Source organism: Falco punctatus (genome assembly GCF_963210335.1).
Source record: "Falco punctatus genome assembly, chromosome: 6".
NCBI lineage: Eukaryota > Metazoa > Chordata > Aves > Falconiformes > Falconidae > Falco > Falco punctatus.
The window spans coordinates 1,921,969-1,934,579 of record NC_137585.1 but is presented as its reverse complement, the minus strand read 5'-3'; the positions used below and the strand labels follow the sequence as shown (position 1 = coordinate 1,934,579).

At 45.3% G+C, this 12,611-nt stretch overlaps 1 protein-coding gene across 2 annotated transcripts in view; it reads right to left on the bottom strand.

Annotated features, from left to right (window-relative positions):
• Positions 1–12,611, bottom strand: part of TBX15 (T-box transcription factor 15) — a 97,953-nt gene that overhangs the window by 2,333 nt on the left and 83,009 nt on the right. The gene's annotated exons all lie outside the window — the stretch shown is intronic.

Sequence of the window (12,611 nt, the reverse complement as noted above, 5' to 3'; positions counted from 1 at the left end):
AATAGCATCCCTTGGTCTTTCCTGTTGCCTTTTTGTTATGACTTTGTATTTTTGATGGAGGTTTTCTTCCCTTTTAAAAGAGGAAAGGGAATCAAGCCTGCCACGGAGCAACCCAAGGCAGTGGAAAAAGCTGTGAGGAAGCACCGCTCCACCAGTCAAGAGATCTGGCATTTCCAGGCATGTTTATCTGGTCCTTTTTTTGGGAGGAAAAAAAAAGTCTTTTCTCCTCTCTCCTGGTCTGCAGGAAGACCACCAGTCAATGAGCTGCACGGGCTCACCACAAACATGCTTTATCACCCGCTCCTTGTGGCAGGAGGTGGCTGAAAGCATGTTGGACTTCTGCACCGTGCAACAGTTTTTGGGATGGCTCAAGGTGCGGCAATACTGATTTAAGCCAGAAGTAACGCTAAAATGAAGGGACACGGTTCCACAGGCTGGAGAAAGGGGATGTGGCAGGATTTTCAGTCATGTGCTTTGACTTTAGAAGAAATTCCGTATGTTGGATCACTTGGTGTTAACAAAATATTGGTACATATGCATGTACGTAGTCTCAATGTATTATGCAGTATCGATGCTATGAATGATAGACCTGATCATTTTGCGCAGCAGGGATGCTCACACATTCTGACCTGGGAAAACAGTGCTGTGTAATACTACCAAGAACAGTAACAAACTGAAAGGAAGCAATATGAAGCACCTGATGGCACAATTTTAAGCTTGAGAAGAGATTACTTATAGGCAAGATTCTGAGTTAGAGGAAGCTTCCTTGAGCAAACAGGAAAACCAGTTCTGTCCTCAAGGGACTGCAGCTTGCTGGTGTGAAACTTTTTTTTTTTTTCCTCATTTGAATGATTCTGTCTGCGTGAGATTCTATTTCTGCATTTGGGCAACTGAAGACTCTTTGAAAAGGAGCAAAGAGGTGCTGTGAATAAATTTGATGAAAGGATAAGTAGAATCAGAGGAGCAAGGAAGACAACCAATGAGGCAGCATTTTGGACAAGCTAGAAGATGACAGGTGAGAGGCAAAGCGACTGGAAAAGAGGATGTTAGAGTGGGGAGCTGAAATTTAACTCAGGCAGAGATTGCACACTGAGGATCAAAAGTTAGGGACAGCTTTCTCTTGTGTCACCTTACAGAAAAAAAAAACCAGCAGGATTTTGAGACCAGCCTAGGTCTGCTGCACAGTGGGGGAGAAACGAGATGCAGTGCTGCTTGGAAAAAAGAGAACAGGTGATGCTAAAGGTCAAAAGATGCCCTGGAAAGACAGGTTCTGTGTCAGTATATGATTGATGGTGATAATGCAAGTGAGATTATATCTGACTCTTTCTAACACAGAATCTAGGATGAAACAGAATGGGGCATTAGAGTGAAAATGTAACTCTGAGACGGGGATTTTTTTTATTTAAAAACATTTTTTATATGAGAGCCAGGAAAAAAAGAAGAAAAACAGCCCTGGCTAAGCGCAGCCTGGAGTGGCTGCCGTTGACCCAGGCAGCCTCAAGAAAATGCATGTTTCTGTGTTGCTGAGTCAAAGCAGTCGTTCCCATTACCAGCCATGGGGAGGAATGCTTGTTGCTAAGCCACTGACTCCTTCCATCGCAGTCAGAACCATAGAAGAGAAGCATTGTGTCAAATCTCCATTAAAATTAACAGGAAAATTTGAAGTTTCAAATGGCATCATGGTCTGTCTATATTCCCTTCTTGACAACACTCAAGTGCTCAAGCTTGCTAGTGCATTTTATTTCCAGAGTTCAAAGACTTTTTGAGTGAATTTCTGATTTAGCATTTATTTTAAAAGGTACACACTTCCCTAGTTTATTTAAAGTCTCTGACAGCCACTCTCTGGCTGACTTTGCTGCAGTAGGTTAAGATGGTACCTCCTCCAGCCTGCCTCCCTGCCCCTCTGTTCAGGCTGTCCATGCTGCAGCAGGCTCAGCAGAAGGGAACATCTGCCTCTACACAAGCAGTTTCATTGCCAAGTCCATTTTAGTTGAAATTGCTGATAGAAGTGAGACTGAACCGTGGTACGCAACTGCAGACACACGTTTCCCTGTTAGCCCTGCACTAGGGAGGGCAACCTCCGACAGCGAGGGCAGGCAGGCAGCTGAGTTCATATATCATCACTTAGCTATCAAAGCCCAAAATACAGAGGTCACATAATCACAAAACAAATACAGCACGAAGTGAGATGTATTTAACCCACAGTAATCCCACACTTCATTTTTTACACCACATATTTCATGAACAAACTTCAGACAGTGACTTACTTGCTGACAGTGTCTGGAGAAGAAGTAAAAATACATATGTATGAGCATTTAATGATCTGTTTGAAATAAAATATGTAGAATAAATGATTAACTGCAATGTCTTCGTTTCAGTCTTCCTTTACCCCATAGTTAACCTTTAAAAACTATGCAGGAGAAGAGCACACACCAGTTACCTTAAGCATTAGGCTTCAAACATCTGCTACGGAGTTATGGTCGAGCCACAGCTGTAACTGAGGCTTTGGCACCACAGTAAGGGTGAGTGGAGATCTCCATCAGCAATCGTCAGGGTTGCTTAATGGTCCCAGAACTGAGAACTACACATTTCAGGTTACCCCTAAAGAGGGACTGAAGCGATTCTGCCCTGAATTATCCCTATTTCCAGGCCAACAGAGAAACCCTGAAGTGACAACACAGCCATTAGGAAACAATGTCAAAAAGATATATTTTTTTTTCTTTTTCTCCATAACTTTACAATGAGAAGGAGGTGAGAGATGTATCAATGGGAGCAAATGCCAGACCTGAAGACTCTCTTTCAAGAATGCTTTGGATGCCACCCAGCAGCACAGGACACACCACGCTCCTGCTGCAGCAGAGCACAAAGCAGAAGCCTGAAGTTCCTGATCACTTACAGAATAATCTTTGCACCTTTAAGCGGAATGGGAAACAGTACAAAGCAAGGCCCACCTCAGCTGATGCTCTGCAGAAGGCAAACAGCTCCACTCTGCTCTGAATGATATTTCTGATCCGCCTTTGCTGGCAGCACAAGCTACGGGCCAAACGCAACCTGGAGTTTTCTGAAGTTTTAACTTGGACTGCGGCTGTTACGAAGCCAGCCAAATACCCCCAGAGATGGCAGCAAGCCCAGCCAGAATATCCACACCATACTACAGGCTCTGATACACAGATGTGTATGTCGTTTTAATGGAAGGCATGGATACAAACCAGTCTAGTTAAACTGATACACAAGGCTATGTTTAGGTCTGGTTTAAGTCAACTGAAACCACATTTAAACAAGAACAAAATGAATCCCTCAATAATTCTCTTCTGTTCCTTTTCTCTACCCACTGTTCCCCTTGGAAATGGCTGCCAACACCAACATCATTTACCAGTAATGTCACAGTATCTCTCACCTCCACACTTACCATGATTCCAAAGTGATTAACTGCTATTGAGTCCGGTCCCCAGAAGTTCATTTGTGGCCCTGCACACACCAGCCCCACATACATGCAGGTAGCAAGTCACATCTGTATAAAATACAAGGTTTGTAACACCAACGCCCCCTCCTTTGTATCTGAACTCCATGGCAGACGAAGGTGCCTGTCCCCACAGTGTCCTGCTGTTACGGACAGGGTTTAGCCAAGCACCGGTGCTATCCTGGCAGGAGCCTGCTCTCTGTGGGCATACGAGTGATGGCTGAGTTGATCTTATCAAAGGGACGGGAGCATTTCCAAAGAGGGGGAGCGGAGTAGGATCTAGTGCAAGAAAGGTCAAAACTTGCAAACTGGACCGAGAAGTAAGAAATCATTGGTAAGGAGGGGAGGTGGGAAAAAGAAGAATGAAATAACAGTGGAAAACAGAAACCCTGGGGAGACAGTGGGACGTAAGGGCAAACCTTCTTCTTCATGCCAGCATTCCCTTCTGTGACACCATATAGAAATGCTGGCCGTGTGTCAGTGTCACATACCTGTGCGCAAAGAGTAGGGAAGAAAATACAGCTTCTTATCTGGGTACAAATAAGAGCTGCCATTAAAATTTCATCTCAGGTAGCTTATGACCATTCTTTCCTTCCTGTCACCTGTGTCCTTCTAAGCCTCGGTAACAGCGCTGTCTCTCTCTATGCTCCCAGTAGAACCCTGCTTTTGCTTTTTTACCTAGACTGAGCTTGTGGTAAGGACAGTTCAGGGTAAACTGCAAGCCCAAGCATACCCAGTCCATGGGCATGATGGCCTTCAAACCAGGGGCTGGAGTATTCTTTAAGCATTCATCATGCCAGGGCATCTGAAAGACAATGGAGACCTCTTCCACACAGGACAGGTCACTTCAAGAACTTCTAACACTGCGGTGTAGATGGAAAACACATCTGCCAGGAGCCAGGGTTAGCCAAGGGAGCTTTCTGGCAACAGGGGGATAGGGGGGAGAACATCAGGGCCAAGAGAGTCTGAAGCTATTGTGCATGGAAAATTTTCTGGGATCTCTCTTACAAATAACACCACACTAGTCAGTTGACCCACAACTCATGCCAACCTCCTTTATCTGAAAGGTGCACATAAATCACACTTTGGACTCCACCGCAGTGTATTTCCCTTGTTAATGTTTCCAGGCACAGTTGCTACTGTCACCTGCAGTGCCTCTGTACAAATGGCTCAGCCCCTGAAGACCTTGCTCGGTGGAGAGGAGGGGAGAAAGCGCAAGCTGAAGCTGCAGCCAGCACAAGATATGTAAACATGAGTGCCATGTCCTGTGCAGCGACGGAGCCTCCCCAGACAGGCAAGAGCTTTAGAGTGGCCTGGACAACTTGATCACTGCCGTTAGCCGACCACCAGTTACCAGCACGGCTGGGCTCCACCAGCGATAACCTGGTATTCACTGTCTCGTTAAGAACAGACGTGGCTGAGGGTGCTCAGAGCTCGTGCCTTGACTTTCTAACAAGAATGGAAACCACAAGGTGATCTGCCTTAAGATTTTATGTTTTGACGTGTCAGCACAAAGTTATTCTTTGAGTGCAAATGCTTCTTAAACAGTTCAGCCCGCTTCCACCTAACAGCCTCCAGCCCAGAGGCTGGACTCAGCCCAGCAGGACAGTGACCCACAACCTCAGCCCAGCCACCTCCTCCCACCTGCAGATGTGAGCAGGACCTAGCCCAAAGGTTGGGAGTCACAGCCTCGCTGACCGACCGATTCTGACACATGCCCAACACATTGGCACCTCCACCGCGTGATAGGCACGTGTCCAAGCACCCGAGGGTGCGCGAAAGAGGGGCTGTGGCCACTAGTCGTTCATCTGGCTCACGGCTCTCCTCCTGGCGCTTAACTTGAGTGAATAAGGCCTCCTGAGAGGCAGTTTATATTCTACATTCACTTGGGCACAGAGCCACACTAACGCAGCTCTCCAGCTTTCCAAACGGAGCTGGCGGGGAGCTGGCATGTGTCGGGCCAGCGTGGAGCACAAGCAGAGGAGTCTGGCCGTGCAGACAAACTCTAAGTCACTCCTGAAAGGTCTGATTTTTGTGAAGACTCTACAGAGCCCAAAAATAGGTAAAGGGACTTCCTAAAGCATGAGAGAGACCAACTCTTCCCAGTTTTTTGCGGTGTTCTACCCTTGGAAGCAACAGTAGATAAATGTGACAGCATGCACACAGGAAAACAAATTTGAACAAAAAGGTAAAATCTCATTCCCGTTCCATGCACTCACACGTGTCTGCACTCTGAGTATGGCTTGTGAAACTTACTGCCTGCCTTCAAAGTTTACTGCAGCTTTGGTCACAGGAGAAAAATGAAGTACTTGCCCAAAGATGGACATCTGAGACAGTAACGAAGGCAGGTCTGTGCAGATTGCCGGGTGATCTGGTTGACAGATTGAGCCCAGAGTGTCACTGTAACCATCTGATCCCATGTCCTTTAAGAGCCAGGCCTAGCACAAACCTGGATTCATTTCTGCTTCAAGCAACACATCCCTCAGCCCTTCTCGATGCTTATGTGCACCTCCAGGCATCTAAAAGCCACAAAATCAAGTGTCACTCCTGCTCTTCCATACCATGGCAACTTTTGCCTTGCAAGTTTAACTTGCAGCCCAAGGCCTCTCTTCCCACTCCTAGCAAGCTCAAAGCTCAAGCCCAAAACCTTCAGAATGACTGCAAGATTCTCCATCACATCCTTCTTGTGCCATCATTACCCTGAGTTCCCCCTTCACTGTCTTGGGAAACTAAACAGCTTTGATGCCTCCTCCTCGTCCCCTCACCAGGCAAGGGCAAGGCCGCCTGGTTTGTGACGTGCCGGACTCTCTTTTCATTATTTCCCCACTTCTAGGAATGAAAACTTCCCCCTTTTAATGGGAATGAGAGCCACTTCTGTATTCATGCAGTGTAGATGTCTGTTTTCTCTGTAGAGCCCTTGGCCAATTATCAAATTATGAACCCGCTGGTAAAATCTTTAAAGGGCCCAAATGAGACCCAAAACCTACTGCATGCCAAGTCGCTGGGTTGGTAGGGGAAATATCAAAAGTGTGTTGTAGTTACTTGAGATACAGCTCACCAAGAGCAAAAATGATGGTTACAGCAATAGATTTAAGTGGGAAAGTATGTAATTATGGCACAGAAGTGAGGAATGAAAGGAAATTTTATTTAGGGTTAGTATAACATAATAGACCTTTTTTATAGGTTTGCCTGAAATGAGGAGAATAACTGGAATTAATGATAAATCTAGAACAACTCAGAATAACACATCACTTCCCTTTAGCTCTTCCAGACTTCTGCACCACAAACTAGGCAGACAGAAAGTTCAAGATAAAACTTGCCTCAATCATCCTCCAAGATAAAATATTTTCAAGATCTAATGATAAAACACATCCCTTTTTTTCTAATGTGAACAAAAAGTACAATTCATGACATCTCGTTTCCACTCCCATCTGTATGAAGAGCACCAAAAGAGCTTTCCCAAAAGTAAGAGACAACATCCCCTTCCCAGCCTGTCTAATACGACAGTTTCTGCTCCCCATACAGACAGGTGGCATCTTGGGCAGCTCGGCGCTGGCTCAGGAGAAGGCCTGATGGACGTTATTTCTGCGTCGTGCACAGACAGTTGTAACATGGCATGTGCAGCTCTTCCATGAGCTGTGCCTCAGCTCCTACAGAAACAGCTCCTGTTTCCCTTCTTCAAGTACCAACAGGTCAAATCAACTCAGGCTTGAAGGATGACAAGCACCCACCTTAATGGAGAAAATAGCTCAGGAGTGATAATTATGCACTGCCACTCACATTTACAACCAGCAGCTGGGCAAAGACATCACAAAGGGGTCAAAAGCTACCCCAGGAGATGACACTGAATGAAAACAGGAGGCAGAAAAGGGCCCCTGTGACACAAATCCCTCAGAAATTCACAGCAGAAGCTGGTGCAACCTTGCAGCTGAGATCAACTGAAATCGTGGGGATTTCTTTGGTGGTAACAGAAGCAAACTGAATTGCAAACCCCTCTTGCCACTCTTGATGGAGTCTGTTGTGGGCCAGCACAGACCATGGAAGCTCCAGCACATTAAACAGTAAAAAAAAACCAAAACCAACCATCAAACCCCAGAGGCACTGTGGTTCAAAATTTCTGAACTGAGGAGAAATGTCGCAGTATGGCGGCAAGCTCAAAGCACAGGCCACTTTCTACTGGTAACAGAATAATGTGCCGCTCAGAGGAAATTGTGCAAATCTTCAAAGTGCCATTGCCCCCCTCCATTCATCCACATGAAATCTGATCAGCACCCGTGAGATAACAGAGATTTACACTTCAGTAATTAGACATCGGGGTAAACACCTCCCTGGAGTAACAGAGTGCTTCGGGCTCCTTTCAGGTCACCAGCCAGTGGCACAGAGTTTGACTCCCAGCCCTTCATGTCACATCTGGGAGGATATCTTAGCTTTTAACTGTGAAAGATGAGACCCTGAAGAACCAGAAACGCCCCTTCCCTAAAGAAAAACTGTCTGCAGCTCAACCAAGAAGAAGCTGGAACAGTTTGTTCCCTGTTGCTTCGTTTAAATGAGGCAATCCATGAGCCATCTGAAGTATGCAGCAGAAACCAGCGCTTGATCCCAATAACTCTGGCAACAACTGCTCTGTTTCCAATCTCATCTTCAAGGTCAAAAGTATCAAGAAGATAATTGAGACCAAACCCAGATATCTGACCTCTGCCAATAGCCTGGACCGTTCACAATTGATTTCGAAAGGGAAGCCGCATCCAGATTATCCTGGTGGCATTGCTGGGAGAACCGATGGCTGCCGTCAGGAGGCAAGTGGCCAAGCAGATGTATTTGTAGGTTGTTCAGCCTCCTCTGACATCTTGGGGGATGATATTTCAGGGATCTGGGATCTCAGATAAAGTTGAAAGGATCTGAACAGTTATTTCCTTCTTTTTGCCTCAAGGCGCCTGTGCTGCCTTCAGACAAAGCTCTGGAGGGCTCAGTCTTCCCTCCGCTTGACACCGATACACGTTTGTGCGCTCACGATACTGATTTCAGATGGGTGCAAGCAGGGCAGCTCTCTGAGCACACACACCCCCCCGATGCGGAGAAGAGTATTATACCAAAGAAGAAATGAGTAACAAGCGGCACAGACAAACTTGGGTAAGACAGAGTGATGCCTGCCTGAAAAGGGTAACGTTCAGACAGGGAAGCTGGAAAAGCAGCAAGACCTCAGCGTATCAGTCCCCCAGCTGCTGCTATATCATGCAGCCTTAGGGTCTGTCTGGATGCATCATGACTACAAGAAGACATCATTCCTTTCCTGCAGTAAATGAGAAGATTGAACCTCTTCCACACAGAGGAAGGGAGCCTTTTGTGCATATCCTTGTTGACACAAGACTGCAGGGTTCCAGTGTTCCTCTCCGAGGGAGAGCGAGGGAGTCTTGAACAGACTGAGTCAAAATTCGATCACCAGTTTGTACACGCATGCTGCTCTAGAGAGAGCAGGATACCTGCTGCTACCGGAGATACCAACAGCTGTCTTACTGGTGAGAAGCACACCCCTCTTTGCCTCTGGTACCTTTTTTGGACAAATTTCAAGCTCTTGATGCTAATCTCAACAACCATTAATGACAATTTTGCAGACTCTCTAGCAGGTGGCCTCTCTACCTCAGGGCTCCAGCCCAAGATCAATGCAGATGCTCAAGCTGATGGAGGATGGGTTGAATCTACTGAAAACAATTGGTGGAGTCCTCAGCAAAGGCACTTATTCGAGCAAAGAAACCCCATGTGAAAGGAAAGCTGCCCTGAGAACTCACCAGCCATAGTGAAGTCGTTTGACTCTCCCAGATCTGGTACGCCAGTATCAAACCAGTAATTTAATGGTGAAGTAAAATTTTATGTGCTGCAAACCTGCTGATATACCACATCGTGTGACTCGCATACTGGTACTGAAATTCTGCTTAGGAGGCAATTCTTTTTACCAGCTGCCAGCACACCTTTGATTTTAGTTCTTGCATAACTCATCAGCTTTTGTAGGACGGATCAGATACTGATCGCTATCCCAGTATTGTTACAGTGCCTTTCTAATCTCTATGTCCTGGCAAAACTTACAGTCACTGATAGCAATCTGCTCATCACAATATCCTGTGGGAAACTGTAAATCACATAGGAGCCAGCAATGGCTCTTTTTTACTCTTGGAAAGCAACACAATCCAGAGTTACTGGAACTCTTATTTTCTTTCCCCCCCTCTCTTCTTTATTTTTTTATGTTCCCTGTTAAATCAAGAAACTGAGCCACATATTTTTAATAATGAGAATCTGGATGAGGTTCAATCTAAATTTTGAAAATATATTCCAATTAAAGACTTTAATAGATTCTTGGCTTTCCCCACATCTCATTACCATGTGCATTCAATAATCCCAAGCCCCCTTTTTCCCTAGTAGTAAGTAGACTGCAGAGCGGGTGACATCATTCTCCAGAAGGTCAGCCTCCCCTGGACTGCCGTTTTCTGATCATTTCTTGCAAAGGTTTTGTTCAGGGGGGACTTTTTTTTTCCAAATTGGCTGCAAATCTGCTGTGATTGTGTCAAACATGGTACTTGCCCTTGTAAAGCTGCGATGACTTTTGGACCACCTGCTGCAAAAGAGAGGTTTTGTTCTCAGGCCAGAGGATTTCACTGACAGAAACAGCATGTCCTTCTCCTTGGTAGGACAATATGATGACCACTCAGGTCACACACCTGCAGAGACTTACTGACGTGCTTTACTTCAACAGCAACACCTGCAAATAAAGCTGGCGGACCGCTGAAGCCAGCCGCAGCAGGCATCTGTGTGACTGGCTGTAATATCAGGCTCTCCAGTCTGTGTGGCAGCTGAAGCCCATCATTGCATAGATTAGAAAGTTATTTAATCCCTGTATGAAACAGCTGCATCCAGCACACCAAGTATCAATTCGGTGTGTCACTGCGGCCCTTGTTCAACATACAGCTTGAGCCAAACAAATGAGCAAAGCACTAGGATGTATGTTGAATGGCAGAAAGGATAATGTGGAAAAAATTATAATACCTTTAGATAATTGTATCATGTGGATGCATCTGGAATACTCTGTGCAGACTTGTTTTTAAAGAAACGATTAAGGACCTGGAAAAGTTCCCACTTGAAGAGAAATGAAATGGCTGGTGCTATTCGCTGTGAGAAGCACAGAAGGGGGACATAAAAACCTGTAAACAATTAAATGTATGAAGGAAGAAGGTGGATGAGTGGGAACTTCTGTTTTCTTTACCTTTAAAGATCCCACGAAAAGGGATGAGAATTCAGTTAGAGTAGAAAACTCAGAGCCACTTGAATGAAGCTTGAACTGACTCAGTTGGGTCAGGAAAACACTGAAATTGCAGTCACAAGAATCTGTTGAGGATGGCTGAGACAAAGCTATAACGTACTCTTCTCTCTGCAAGATTCGGTACAAGATTCAGTACTCAATCTTTTTTATTAACTATGCAAACTGAGTTTTCATTCTCAGGCATCTTCTTCATTCAACAAATCGTTCTACATTTTTTCCCTGAATCTTCTTCAATCTCTTTCTGCCCTTTAAAAATACTTACAGTAGAAGGCCATATTGCAATGTCAGTTTGCAGCTAGGAAATTGCCTCCCCGCTGCTTACTGATATTTTTTTTCTACACCAAGGATTGCGCATCACAGTTTTACATACACTGCCTCTTGCCTGTGCAATGGCTTATCCACTGAGACCTCCAAATTCTCACCGTGCCAACAATTTCCAGTACACTTGGTGGGTATGTACGTCCTATGCTTTGTTTCTAGACACACAATATCATATCTGGCTGAGCGAAAAGCCACGCTTTGTTTGAATGCATGCAGGTCACCAAGCAAACTCTATCGCCCTTCATACCTTTGAACCCATCATTACTGACCACTTTTATGAGATTTGTACCTTTTAATAACTGCACTGTTTCATTTAGTTCTGGACAAGTTAGTGCTGGAACCAGCCCCTGCAGAGCGACACTGGGACTGTCCTCACTGGATGCTGGATTTACGGTTATCGTGTCAGCTTTGCCATCGGTCAGCTACTCATTTCTTAATACACGCTAATGCTAACTTTTCCAAGCTGGTACATGTGGCAATAAGTTAAATGCTCTCCAAAAATCCATCACACCTATACAGTTATTTCTATCAGTCAAATCTCTAACCTAACCAAATAATTCAGATGGATTTGTTTAACAAAACTGTTTTGGAAAAGGCAGATAACATTTTCATTTCATGAAAAAATTACCAAATTACAAACCAAAAGCTAAGAATCCATAGCAATCTGTAGCACAGAAAAACCTAGCTGGAAAGCGGCAAAGGCACCGTATTAATACTGCTGGAGTCCCAAGCTTCTGCCCCAGAAAGCATCATTTTTCCTACAAGAAAACTCGGGGGGGGGGGACTAATCTCTTGAAAATCAAGGCTAAATTCCACAGTTCCTACAAGGGATCCGATCCAGCACTTTGCTAGACTTCATATAACTGGATCCTACTGCTTTTTTCCTCTCCACCCAGACAGCGTCTTATTTCAGTACTGTTATGTACTCTCTCCCTCCTCACCAGGCTGAACAACCATAACTCGTTCCTCATCAATGATGTTTCTTCCTAGGCACGTGGCCACTTTTGTTGCTCTCATCTTGTCTCTCTGCAGTAAGCATGCGCTCCTTTTCAGCTGCAGAGGACACATCTAGTCCCCAAAGTCTCTCATAGCCCCAGTGCCGTTTCCCAACCAACAACTCAAGGGATAAAACAGAGGCGTGCACTTCCTCAGATGTTTATTCTGAAATGGCATATACTCACCCAGCTTTGGAGACAACAGCACATTCTAGAATTAAAGCATCTGATTATTAAAACAATACCCTGAAAACTTCTAATTCATAAATATGCAAGGGCATATTCACGCACATATTGACGCATATTCATTCAGAGCCCTGAACTTCAGGCGGGAGAGAGAAATAGAGCCCCAGGCAAATCACTTCCATGATGAGACTGGCCACGGCTCAGCACTGAAGTGCAATAGCGTACACTGCGGCCAGCTGTTCAACACCAGGGATCCACTCACCTGCCACACAGCTCATGTGCCTGAACGTAAGGAGCTGAAGAGGCATGGGCACTGTACATCCCGGTCGTCTTACGTTTG